This window comes from Buteo buteo, chromosome 29 (assembly GCF_964188355.1).
Source record: "Buteo buteo chromosome 29, bButBut1.hap1.1, whole genome shotgun sequence".
NCBI classification, from domain to species: domain Eukaryota; kingdom Metazoa; phylum Chordata; class Aves; order Accipitriformes; family Accipitridae; genus Buteo; species Buteo buteo.
The window spans coordinates 4,008,379-4,022,811 of record NC_134199.1 but is presented as its reverse complement, the minus strand read 5'-3'; positions in this window follow the sequence as shown (position 1 = coordinate 4,022,811).

Sequence of the window (14,433 nt, the reverse complement as noted above, 5' to 3'; positions counted from 1 at the left end):
GTCTACACTTGGAGCAAATGATCCCAGTGGAGCGATAAGGTTTAGCACTAGCCAACCTACAAATATCTGCCTTGCTTGTTTTTCCTTTTTCCTGGCACGTGAAGCATTTTGAAATCATCTGGAGCTTCCTACTGCTTCAGGACTTGTGAGGTCCCAAAGCCAGTCATTCAGAAAACTCCTAAGTCACTCTTTGGAAAACTTTTGGGTATACGCGTGACCAAGCTGTCCTCTCAGTGCCTCAGTAAAGGCAGACTGTCTGCCCCAGAGACCTGCTCCCTCTTTCACTGCACGTGACAATTGCACCAGTGAATATGGTCAAAGCTTCAACTAGACAGAAAGCAGAAGGCCAGCTTCCCAAAGGATTTGATAAAACAGAGCGTGTCTTCATTCCAGATTGCTACAAAGCCCCTGGATTTCAAGTTGTCCACAAAGGAAAGATCTGTACAAAATATCTAAGCCTTTCCAAAAAAAAACCCACAAATGTTTGGACACAGTCCATTTTTAATGTAATGTACAGAAACTTCTCAAAAACTGGGTGGGGAATTGTTTCAGAAAAGGGCAAAACCTTTCAAACTGCTTGCTTCCAAAACCCCTCAGAGCCCTGTGAAGGAGATGGACAGATGTTTTGCTGGAGTCTCAGCAAAATCACTGCAGGGTGCACGTGATCATCCAGGAAAGGGCAGATCTGGAGCTTCGCTGCCCCAGTCCGATTCCTCCTGGAGCAGATGGGCTGCAGCGAGAGGGACCAGTCAGACAGGCTCATCGCTGGGCTGTGCAGCTTCTCTGAAGTGAGGTCTCTCCTGCACTCCAACATCCACGGTTTGGATCGCAGCGCACAGTGCCAGCAAGAGAAAGAAGCTGCTCACTGTCCCATTCCTATTCTCCCCTGAATAAAGCCTCGCAGGAAAGGGAAGGGATCATTTAATTTCTTAAAGGGCAGCTGACTCCCCTCTAAATGGCCACATTCTTGTCCTTCTCGCAGAGTGCGGCTGGTGCCAAACTTGGTCACAAAGACGTATTCACGGCTTTTTCCTTCCTACACATTCAGGAGTTGAAAGCCAGTTTGGTACAAACTCCCCAAAATGACTTATTCAGCAACTGCTTGCCAGCTTCCTGTTTGCAGAGCGGCAGGGCTGGAGCCGGGGCACGAGCCCCGATACCACGCATGCTGCCATGGGGAGATCCTGCTCTTCTGGCAGTCCCTGAGCCTGGCAGTGTATCAACCATTACTGATGGGGCTCAGCTTGGGCAAAGACCCCATCACCAGGCTGGCCTCTTCACCTCTGCATTTGGTTTCATCACCAAATTTGCTTTTTCTCGAGGTCGCTGGTCCCTGGGACATGTTCCAGCTGTAATGAGGATCTTTTCCCCAGTAAATAATTCCTGCTCTCTCCAAGGCAATGGAGCAAATACTCAGCCTCAAGCTACTGAGCACTGAGGGCAGCCAGCTCCCACCCCTGCCAACAGCCATGGAAGCAATTATCCTCCCTGGGATCAAGAGACTCAATGTCTTGTCTAAAAACCTACAGGAACACATTGGGGGAACAGGGACAAAGCTGCCCTTCAGCTCTTAGGTTCATTTATAGCACGGAAATCAGGCAAAATGGACAAACTTTGCTGAACACAATGCCACCTTCATACTGGCACCTGCAGATCTTTCCTGGTATGTTCTCAGCTCTATCACACTTTTGGGAAGTGTAAGAAAGAGCAGGGCATAGAACTGTCCAGGTGCTTTTCAGCTGGGACCTGAGCTCCCAGGAGCGTTTTGGAGTGGCAGGGTGTCCCTGCTGAGGACATCATACATTTACCAAGGAGAAGAAACCCCTGGGTCCGTGCAAGCTCACGGAGAAACCAGTGTCTGCTGTGAGCGGGCCAGTGGTGGATCCCAGTTGCAGGGGGAGGTGATCAGGATGTTTTCTTAAGGCCAGCCTTTGGTTATGTGGTTTCTTCACCATCTGTGGCTTCAGCGTGACTGCCAGCAGTATGGTTTCTCCTCTCAGCCTCCTACATGGCCTTTTGCCGGAAAACACCCATGTAGTGTCTGCAGTCCCTGCGGCCACACTTGCTGCTCAGCTCACAGGGAGGAACCGAGAACATCTTTGTGCCCATGATGTCTCCAGTAAAACGACTCGCCTCGACAAGAGTCAGCCTTCCCAAGAGCATGCCATAACCTATGGGAAAGGATCTCTGTGCTAATGGATATAGACATAATTCTTCCACAGTGCCACCATCATTTCAACTCAAGTGTTGTAACTGAGCAAGCTGGGTCCTCATGACCTTTCCCACCAGGCTGGTGGTACGAGACAGCAGGATTTCGCTCCAGCGGCCCCATGCTGTTTCATGGTTGCACACACCACACTGGTAGGCTCAGATTGTCCTCAGCTGGAATTATTTAATCAGCAATGTGCTGATATGTTGACCACCAAAGCTGTCTAATGACTGCACAGATGATCATTTGTGGCAGGTCAGTGGTAAATGAGCTCAGATGTGGTTTCCTGGCAGCAAGAGGACCCTTTCTGTTCACTGAGCGTTTGCTCTTTCAGCTGTGGCTATTTGTACACGAGCAACAGTGTTCCCACCTGACCCTGGCTGCAGGCCATAAACATTGCCTTAGTGCAGTAGCGATGGTGGCAGAGGAGCCTGGGGCTGTGGCCACCTGTGCTGGGCAACCCCACACCGGCCATGGGAGCGGGACAGCCGCCCGACCACATGGCTGCATCACGCTCTGCCATGGTGCACTCCTGGGACGAGGGTCAGAAATGCCTCTGGCAGGAGCAGTAAGCACTGCCGAGGGTGGATTAGGGCAGGAATGCGGAAGGATTTGACAGCTCAGACACCAGAGACGAAGGACATGGGTGCTGCAGGCAGGGAGCAGAGGCATGTCAGTGCTCACATCTCCTGGACCAGGCCTCCCACCCCAGGAGAGGGGAGCCATCCCAACCTTGTTAGGTTGGAAAGTGTGGATCCCTCCTTTCTGGAAATGGCCCTATCTCCACCATCATCCTTTCCATGTGGTTGCCCTGGAGAGAACAAATGTTTTTGCGCCTTTACTGAGTTAAAGTTTGGCTCTAGCTGCAACTGGAGTTGATTAGCAAAGGTGACTCGATATCTTGCTCGGCAGATCCAGAGAGTCATGGTCCGAGTCCCAGGTCTGCACGCATCCTTTGGGCTCATTGCATGAGCCCCACTGGCATTCAAACAGTGGCATGGCTGGGATGTGCAGGAGGGATCCCAGGCAACTGGGACAGACCTCCTTGACCAGACACATCTCCAGCATACACCAGTTCTTCAGCCTGGGTGCTGAGCTGAGATTCGCCTTCAGCATCTTACATGCCGATCATATATAACCCCCTGGCTCATATACAAGCTGTGCTATGCACAGGGACTGCTGGCGCTGATTCTAAATGGACATTTCAAAGGAAAAAAGCCTTTGGCAGTGCAAATTCTAAGCGATCCCCAGAAGGATCAAAACCAAATGTTTAAGTCTCTCCAGGAGAAGCATTTGAAGGACAGGAGGGTGCCAGCACAGCGCTGGGCATACTGGGGACCAGCAAAGATGGACAGACCGCAGCATCTAGTGCTGCTGACTCAGACTCAGTGATCACAAAGTCTAATATAATTTTGTTGCACATCATCACACCAAAGGAGCCAGCATGGTAGGTGAGTGGTGTTGCAAGTGAGGCCAGTTTTCCACGTTATGTGCTGTATTCTTACAGCCACTGATTCAGCTAAAAGGATGTTCCGCCCTGGGGCTGGGCAATTACAAATTTAGCAGCTAGAGTTATATGTCCATAAATATCTTTGTGGTAACCTTTCTCATTGCATCTGGGAAGAGCCCAAACAGGAAATCTCAGGTAGAAATGGGAAACAAAACCTCATAATTTGAGTCATCAATCATATGGTAAAGTTAGGAGAGGAGTTAGCCTGAGTACAAAGGAGCTTGTCTCTGGCAGGGCTTCTAGAAATAGAAGCAGCAATTTCTTCTGGTTTCCTGGAAATCTTGTATTTGAGCTTGCTCTTAATTTTCCTGCTGGAAAAGGAATAAAATCTGACCTACTTTTGAGCAAAAGAGCCATTGGGATCAGACTCTCAAAATAGGCCTGGACATAGATGCTTCCTTGGTGCCCGCAGAAGCTCGTTGTTTGATGCAATGAGATAATGCTTCTCTGGGAGAATTTCAAACAAAGAGTTTCTGTAACCGAGGCTTCAAATAAAATTATCTGCCTTGTTGTTTAGGGATAAAGAGTCCATCTTAATATTGAAAGGCAGTTGTGTTTTCTGTCTAGAGCTTGAGTTTTGTCATAAATTTTAAAAAACCATGACCCCTGGTAACCAAACCGATGAGGAGTCACTGCTCAAAGTGAAGTCAGACTCTGAAATCAGCCCTCACAAACAGTTGTTTTTCTGGCCTTTTGAAAATAACTCTTTTCAGATGTGCAATTGGGAATTTGCCAGGCCACTCCAGATATTTCCCCAGAGGTCCAGATGGTACCAGAAGACATGGAAAATAAAATATGTCATTCTTAAATAAGATTATTGACACTCTGCCTTGCTCTCATTGTATTAGTGTAGTTTGGCTGCATGGCCCATAGGTCTATAGTCCTTTGCAAACAGAGGGTGTTGTGCTACACAGGAGGGACTCATGCGGGATTGCATGTGTCCATGGAGTTGAACACAGCCAGGTCCCCAGGCGGTCCAGTCTCACTGGAGGAGATGACATGCATCTTCTAAACCAGCACTGTGATTTTTCTTTAGCTGTAACAGCTAAAGCACAGTTAGAATAAAAATCCCATCAGCCACATAGCAAACAGCAAGCCCCTGCCTCAGCCTCTCATCAGGGTAATCCTGAGAGCTGCCCTGTGGACAAAAAATGCTTGAAATCTGCTGTCCACTTTGGCTGAGGAATTCCAGGGAAGGGGGGTTGGAAAAAAATTGCCATTCAGTTTCACAATGAGGACCAGATTTTCAAGAATTCCTACTGAAAGGAAATTCCAACACATTTGGAAACTAATTTTGGAAAACAGAAATATTTCCATCCGTTTGGGGGAGGGAGGCGATACATGTCCCACACAGAGCACTATCCCCAGCTCAGCTCTGAGCACTGGAGAGTTCACGATGCACCTGGAGGACAGGGGGTCCTGGCCAGCTGAGGACACCTCCCAGTGCCCTGGGGACCACATGGAGGAGATGTCCAAACAACTTCCCAGTAACTTGGTAGCATCCACCTCACATTTTTGTTCATATATCTCATTTTAGTCTTGAAGAAAAAAATGAAATGAGACCAAGCCCTGGAGAGCACTTGCTCAGTGCGTCTGGGCAAAGCCATGGTAAGCCCGGCTTGGCAGGTTTTGAGAGGAAAAGCTCAGCCACTCCCCAGCTTCCCCATCTTCTCCAACAAAATGTTCCCAGAGCCCCTCAGGATACAGACGCAGGGCTTAGCAGGACTTCAGGAGCCATGCATGGCGCAGGGAGCTGCCCAGCAGCACCAGCAGCTCATCTGGACCTCTAAGACTTCATCACTTGTACCGGAGCTCCCCGGAGCACAACCCCCGGCTGCTGTTTGGGTATTGTGGGAGGGCCTGGACCGCTCTCCAGCTGCCAGAGCGACGGAGCCAAGGCCCTGACTCATCTCCCTCTGCGGAATGGAGCTGGGATGGTGGGCAGCCTAAAGGTCACTGCTGGCCCTCACCCCCTGTGCCCCGGTACAGACCCCAGGAATGTTTCATGGGATAATGATAGCCCCGTGGAATCTGACTTCTCGCCAGACTCCTGTGCTCTGCTGTTTGCAAAATACTATTTCTGGCACCACCGCCAGCCTAAACCCCAAACTGTAACGCTGCAGCTGGGGTCTGCCCGATTCCCAGAAATTCCAGCAATGGATGAGGCAGGGAATTTTTCTCACACACCCACACAGGAACCTGGAAAAGGAAAAGCTAAATACAAATACTATTGGTGGTGGTCACCTAAGCGTCCAGCCTGGAGAAGCTGCTGTCTCCTGAGATGTAAAATGCTCTCAGGGCTTTTCTGAGGAGCCTTCTCCTGGCCTCTCTGGTCGCAGACTCTCCCCAGCTGATGGAGGTCTAGGCTGACCCACGTTGGTGGAGAAGGGACTGTCACTGAGCTGAAATGTGCCCGCCGTGTTGCAAGGAGAACAACTCCTTGTGAAATTGAGGAATCTGATTTTCTCCAGGGATGATTCTAATTAGACGCTGGCTATTTTTACCCCATATCATATGTTGGAAATACAACTTTAAAACCATACTGGAGCAGCCAAGTTAAATACTGTAATAACCTTGAAAATAGGGTTAGCGAATTTAATGGCTAACAACAACATTTTCAGCAATAACACTAAACCAAAGGGGCTAAGTGCCGTGCTTCTTGGCACAAGCTGAACACCAGGAGAGTCAGGGATGAATCTTCAACCCTTGACAGAAGCTCATGGCTATCTGAGTCCATCAGCAGAAGCACTGTCATAGCCACTGCGAATGATGGGCGGCTGAAGTCACTCAGAAAAACACTGTCAAATCCTAGAAACAAATTACATTTGCAACAGCTTCTATATTCATAAATATCGCTACAGCACGTCTCATAATTTTTGCAGCAAACCAGTGATTATGGCTAAAGGGAAGGAGGCCAGTGGCTTAGTGCCCACAGTAGCCTGGGAATCCTGGGCTCCCTCGCAACTTGCGCTGGGACCAGGAGCCAGCAGCACTGAGTCCTGCCTGACCACAGTCCCACAGTGCCATGATGCTGGGCAGCTCAGCAAGCCCAGGAGAGCCATGGGCCTGCAAGCATCCAACACGGGTGGGCTTGATCCAGGTTTATTTTTCCTGGGCCATGTAGTGAGACCCTATACCAGAACCCTGCTGCCTAAGCTACATCCTCATGCTCAGAAGCTGGGGTTTGGCAAAAGCTCTGGGGGAAAAATCCCTTCTTGTTCCCAAAATATCACACATCTACAGTGGGCTAGTCTGGCAGACCTCCAATTATGTGAGCACAGGTTTGGAAGGATTGGGGTTAAACTTAGCCTTAAATGTATGTAGAGTTCAGAGCCTGTTTTACAGCTGTAGAATTCCTGCTCAGCTTAAATCCTGTGCACCATCCCCCAAGGCTCTTATGCTGCCCTGCGCCCTGCCCCTTTTCACGTGGGGGCCTGGTCCTCCCCAGGGAGCACGGAGATGCTCTCTCCCTGCAGTCAGCTGAGCGATGGCACCACGCCAGCTGAAGACCTTCCTCCAATTTGTGATGTTAGATGAATTTTCTGGACAGAGCAGTAGGTACGTGCCCTTTCTGCTCCCCCAGGGTTCCCCCAGGACAGCTCCCTGGCACTGGGGAGCCTTCACACCCAGGTTTCCAGTGCTGCTTGGGCAGAGAGGCTCCTTGAGAAAGCCCCTGGGGATGCCCAGCTGCAAAAGCCCACCCCAGTGATCTTCCAGGGTCCCATGCATTTCACCAGGGTAAAACTCACGTCACCTTGAGCACAGCTCTCTGCAGAAAACTGGGAATTTAATAAATATTTAGTCCAGACAAGTTACCCACACTTGTGCATTGTAACACTCTCTTTCAAGGCAAGTGACAGGTTTTGATCTCAGGGCTGTATGAGAGGTGATTGCGCAGGCGTTTGGCCTGCGGTGCACCTTTTCCATACACCTCTTAGAAAATATCTGCTAGCTAATCCAAGAGCACACCTGGAAAGTCCCCAGCCTTGGCCTGCTGTGTGCACAGCTTGTAGGGGGTTTCTGCCATAAGGTATTTTCCCCACACACATCACAGTGAGGATCAAGCAATTTTGACAGCACTGGGATGGTTAAAGACAAAGGTTGGAGCTTTGGGGTTTTTTTTATTTTACTTAGTTTCCTGTGGTCTGCAAATGCAGTGCCTCTTTGGTATCTGTCCTGAGCTTTGGAAACACCAGTCCCACAGACACCAGATGGGCAAAACGATGCTCAGCAGACAGTTTTTTTAATCCTCCAAGTTTTTGGCTACTGTAGCCCACTATGCCAGTGGCTCATTTCTTTCTCAGTGTGGAGCATCTCCATACCCCAGGTCTGTGGGTGCAATGCCACGCCGCTGGTCCCACACCCCTCTCTGTTGGTGTCCTCCCCTTTCTCCATAGCTCTGAAACTCCCTTGACCTTCCCGCCAGCAGTCCCAAAAATAGTTTAACTTCTTTCCATTTTTAGAGGCCAGCCAGGCTTGAAACCCATTGTGGGGACAGTGTCTCCTGGCAGTAGAGACCCAGGTGCCAAAGTCAGAGGATGAAGCTAGGCCCTGGGAGCACCCCGTCGTGCCACGGGAGACAATGCTTCCCAAATGAGACCATGGGAGCATGCTGGCATGGGAGCTCAGCTTCTCTTGTTCCTGATCACACTGAATCCCGGGTATATACATTATCCCAAAATAGTGGGATCAGCCACGTGCATGGTCTTCTCCTGGGAAAGGGCAGACAAACAGCACACTGCAGGATGACAGGGCAGGACAGAGGAGTTACTCACAGAAGCATTTCCTTTCTCATGATCATCAGTTTATCTTTGATTAGAACAGGATTTTTTTTCAAACTTTCATCAGTCAGCCTGGGAAAATAGCATGGCAGTTCTTCTAACTGTCCAGCTAGCTGCTTGTTGAAAGCATACACGAGGGCTCATCTAACCCATAGAAATTGCTCCAGACAGACAGCACTGACTCCAAAAATGTATTATACAACATTTAATTTCTAACCCTCTTAGTCGAAAAAATAAACTCAATTCCAGTAGGAACTGGCTTGTAATGAATTTAGTGATGCCTGTGTGAGGTGTGTAAATAGCATGTGTAAATAACACCTTAGCTATTTGGCTGTAGGTCACTGTAGCAAACACATCAAGCTATTGTGCTTCCCCTACAAACCTGTCATCACACACACCACCCCAGCTGCCAAATCTTCTGCCTTTTTTTTTCCTCCCCAGATTTTTCAATCTCCAATTTGAAGCTGACATCTGGAGAAGTGATGTTGCAGAAATGCTACACATCAGCAGGCCAAATATGGGATATGCTATGGAAATTAAAATGTAGTGACAGAACAAAATTAATGAACTTTCAGGTGCAAGTCAATAAGTAATATAGTGCCTGTCAATAGTTTCCTAATGCAAAACCAGGCAAGAAACCTTGTTATACTGAGGGGACCCCCAGAAGAGATGTGGCATCTGGTCAGACAGAGTTTCTGAAAGAAGGAACTCTCTGAAATCTGACTCCCCCCAGTTAGTTAAAATCTCTCCAGTGCCCCTCTCTGCTCACCACTCCCACATCCTTGTTAAGCCGCCCCAGTCCTCTTCCATCCTTTGTAGCCATTTCTGCCAAGACAAAAGTACATCTGAAATACCTCCTCCATGGTATTTTGGGGTTTTAGCCATCTCAAGAGATGAGACTGCAGGCAAAGTGGCTTATCAAGTGGCACAGTGGATGGAGGTTTTATCTGTGGGTCTCTCAGCATCTGTCTCAGAAGCTGGACAAAAGGCAGAAAGGCACAGAGGGTAGGAAGACCTCCTTTGAGGAACAGGTTCATAAAGAAAGGCTTTGAGGTCCAATGTGGGCAGAAAGAGCAGATTTTCTGTGCATTCTTTGTAAGATGTGTACTCATCAGGCGTGTGAAAGATGAACATTTATGCTAAAGCAGCAGTTATCTGTTTGGTAAAACCATAAAGGAAACCATTGTTGTTGGGATTTTTGCAGCAAAAGGCCTGCAAATTTGTGTGCTTTGATTTGGGAAAAGTTGTGATTGTGTCTGACAGCAGCAATGGACTGCTTGATCCTTAAGTCATACAAAAAAATTACTGAAGGATTTTGGTGCAACAGGAGCTCTGGAGGTCTCCAGTCCAACCTCCTGCTCAAAGCAGGGCTGGCTGCAAAGCTAGAGCAAGTTGATCAGTGCCTTTTCCAGTTGAGTTTTGAAAAATTTCCAAGGATGGAGGTCCCACCACCTTTCTGGGTACTGTCTGGTGCATGGGAACCAGAGCTTCCCTTGCCACTACCTCTGGCTTCCTGCCCTTACAAGGTCTTTGTAACCCCCATAAGTAGCAAAAAGTGCAATTCAATCCCCCTCTGTCACCTCCTCCAGGGTGACCAAAGCCACTCTAACAGTGGCCCTTCACTGGACTCTCAATTTTGTCCTTGTCTCTCTCGTACTGGTTGGCGTACTGTCCAGAAAGGTGGAGAGAAAAGTGAAACAAATATGTTGTATTAAGGCAGTCTTCAAAATTATTTTTTTCTCTGTAGACATGCAGAGGAATTCTCCAGAAGCTCAGACCAAAAAAGAAAACCCCAAACCCCAACTCTGGTCATTTTATTTACACAAGGAGGAATGCAGGAATTCTGACTTACTCCAAAATATCTTTTGTTACCCTGTATCACTACAAATTTGTTAAGAGTAGAACTGGCTAAGCCACAATCCCACTGAAGACACAATTGCAAGTTTTAATTGAAGTAACTACTGCAGCCCACAAAATGTAGCAAGACACAGCTCCCCCCGAACTTTCAGAAATATGTCAGCAGAGAGAAAACAGAGATAAGTAGGAAAAAGCAATGAGCTAAGCAAACGTGATAAATTTTCAGGAAGTAGGAAGAAATAAATCGGGAGCTTAGCTATTTTGAAAGTAATTCCTATGTTTTCAGTGAATATTTATATTGGCTCTGTGTTCTTATCTTTCCAGTCAAAATTGTGTTTCTCACCATGTGACAATGTATTTTAACATGAGGCCAAAAGGGATCCATACTCTGACTAAAGCAGCATTGACGTGCACATTGTACATACATAACTTGCCTTCAGTAAGGCTGCCTGGAGAAGGGCAAGAAGGTTTCAGATCATTGCAACCAGATGTGGTGTCTGTCTCAACCAGCTCCTAGACTAAAAAGTGAAACAAGCCTCTGACAGGCAGCAATCCACAGTAGGGGAAAGGGGTTCCTACTTGGAAAGGAAGCACAGTTTGCAGTCCCCTATGGGAATGTATATATTCTGCTATGGGAATACAAACAGCTCCTGATTTCAGTTCTTGCATGTCCTCTTTGGCCACCCATGACAGTGGAAGGGCAAGCAGATGGGGCAGAACCAGATTCAGTAGCACTAGTTAAATCAGCTGCTTCATGTCTACCCCAACCACTGGTTAGGGTAGACATGCTCTAGGGGATTGCTGTTTTCAGTGTAATCATCCTCAAACTGTACAGGAATGACAGAAGGTGTTGCCTTAGCAATAGCACTGCTTGGCAGACAAGGTGTCTTGGATTTAATCTTGGTTATCTAGCCAAGGTATTTGAAAGTTGGTTGCAGAGAAGCTTGGAGGTCCTGGAAGAGCTGGAGCCCAATCAACGTCTTTGCCCAATTTCAGGAGCCATTGCTCAGCAGAGATGATTCCTTAAGCACTTGATTTACCTTCAAAGCCTGTTAAAAAACACTTGTATAGAGATCCAGCTTATACTGCCAAAAAGTGTTCCTAGTTAGTTTGGAAGAATTACTACCTCAAACAGAGTAAGATCCCTTCGCAAAGGGACTCATTTTTCAATATTAATTAAATCTATACTGGGGTTTTCCCAACATAATTTTATTGGTCAGGGTATGATCTTTTTTTCACTTTCTTTTTTTTTTTTTTTTTTTTTCACATTCCTGAAGTAAAAGCTGCAGCAAATCTGCAACACAGTCTTGTCTTGACTGAAGCAGCGGGTAAGGACTGAGATGTAAAAAATGACTGAGCACTGCAGAAAGCATTAGTGATTTACATGCAAAAGCAAACTTTACCTATACTGTATTTATGTCCCCAGACCGTTTTTTTCCCTGGGAATATCTGAGTTCCCATCTCTTCTAAAGAAGGAGCTTGTTTTCAGTGGCTGTTCTTGGAACTGGAACACTAAGTCCGATGCCAACTGAAAAATTGATATGCAGAGGGTGCACCCCACTGCTTTCCAGTGACTTGAATTCTCACCCCGGAGCTCAGGCTGCCTGTGTTTTTCTGAGAAATCCTGCAGCAGCAAATAATCACATCAAACCTAAGGGATTTGTTTGAAGACACATTTTTAAATGAGACCTCAGACAGAAACTGGAGATCCTTCATATTTAAGTTGCTCTTTGAACAGTGGAACAAAGTATAGTTTCCCAGGCTCCTGTGTCCCATTTCCCTTGCTTTCCACAATAACCTCTGTCTCCTCTTGTCCTCCTGAGGACCCCGTAATGCTGCCAGCTCCCCTATTCCACCCCCCCATACACCATCTACCTCCTGTGTCCCATAAGCAGCACGCACTGGCTGGCCAGTACATCTGTGCTGATCACCTCGAACACTTCAAACAGTGTAGGGAATTGCTGAGCGCATTCTTGTTTCTTTTTGTAAGGAGGGACATGATTCCAGAACTTTCCTCTCTACCTAGAAACCAGGTTTTATAAAATCTACAGGAGCTCAGCCTGCAGATTCAAAAGGGAAGGAGATAGACAGATAGATAGACAGTGTGAGTGCGTAAATTTTCTTACCCTGGGAAAGAAGGTTAAAAGGGAAACATAACAGCAGTTTTAGTTACAACGACTAAACTTGAAATGCAGACCACAAGAGAGGGGGTCTCTGTCTCTTGTTCTGGCTTGTCAGCCCTAAGCCTCTCTCTTGCAGCATTTATAATCATCCTTTTAATCTATGAGGACAAGCAAGATGGAGTTACAAATCACTAGGAATATAATTAACTTGCAGTGAATGCAGAGCTAATGTTTTTGTTGCCAGCACTGTTACACAGGCAGTAAAGTCTTTCCCAGACTGGGTCCTACAGGCCAACAGTTCTGGTCAATGATTATCCCTTGCAAAAAGCTTATGACATACTCCCTCCAGTCACCTGTTTACATCCCAAATGTTCTCAAGTTCTGCTATTTCAAGCTTAACTCTTGTGACCTTAGTCAATGATATTCAATCCAAGCCTTCTTACCATATCCTGCAAGCAAACAACTTCAGGTCAGTTTTAGTAACCAGTGCTATGTCATGCCTGTGGTCAATGACTCTAAGTATGCCCACACCCATGTGCTTCCTAAATTCGGATGTCTGTGACAGCAAACAACAGGGTCTGGGTGGGCAGTCCTGTTTCACTAAAGAAAATTTGGGGCATTTTTGCTCTTTGAACATTTTCTTTCACCTTCTGAGCATTGCCTGGATGAATTTAAATTTATTAGAAGAGATCGGCTAAGCAGGAGAAGCAAAACAATTGTGACTCCTGCAGAATGTCTGTAAGAGCTGGATGAGTCAGATAACAGATCCACCGAGCAGAGCAGAAGATATCTACCTCCATCAGCAGCCAATTGTAAAAGCTTACAGACAGTATAAAAACAGGTCAAGTATACAGTCATATTTCTCCTAAATACTCCACCAGACCCAGTGGTTTGTGGCTCAGGGACTTCCTGAGTTAGAAATGGTCTGTCTGTGTTTAATAGCCTGGACAGATTTTTCTTCCTGGTATTTCCTCAAAAGGTTCTTGAACCCCTACAACATTTTAGTACCCACAGTGTCCTATGGAAATAAGCTCCTTGGTCTATGTGTGAATTTTCTCTTTCTTTTTGATCCTGCCACTTTCTAGGCCACTTTCTTTTCAGTCTTTGTTCACCCCGTCTATGGCAATTTTTGTAATGAGCCCCTAAGACAGAGAGTGACTGGGTCCCGTTCAGCACATAACTTCTGGTCTCCTTTGGAAAATGCTCTGTTTTTTTCCCAGGGGAGCTAGTAAGTAGGTGACCAGTCTTTATCCCAGTACACTCATACAATACAAGCATTTTGAAAGTTCCCTCCCAGCAGCTCTCCTGTGTTTACAAAGGGTACAGGATTACTCCTATAAAGACTAATGATCATCATCAGCTCAACTGCAACCTAATTTGAACATTTTTCATCTGTTATGAGACATTGGTGGAGCTTATCTGAACTACTGTTAGCAGCTGGCACGCTGACATTGCACAGGATGCAGAAAAATGGTTATTCCTCAGTGTGTTACCCTGACCTCAGCTTTGCTGATGCACCTCATTTGTGCCTGTTTCTCCTTTTACTGCTCTAGGCTATACATGTTAAAGGTGATCTGTTGTTCTGTCCAAAGTGTATGGTCATGGTAGGAGCAGCACGTGGAAGAGATGTTAACCTCAACCAGTTCAGGGAGCTGGTTTAAGCACAGTTCTGTACGTTATTGTACTGGTACAGTGGAGGGGAAACTGCTCTGAAGGCAAGAGGCAAGAATAAGTGGCTGGGGACAAAGAGCCAGTGGAATACCTTAAACTGGCTGTTTCTCTGCATCCAGCACATTCTGAGCACTCTCAGCAGAGGGGCAGTGCTGGAGGTGCTCTTAGGCTTGCAATGCTCTGACTCTGTATACGTGCACACATACATACATATATATGCATACACAAATCCCCCCACACTCTCATGTATACTCTTTTTCCGTTTTGATTGATTTATAAGAC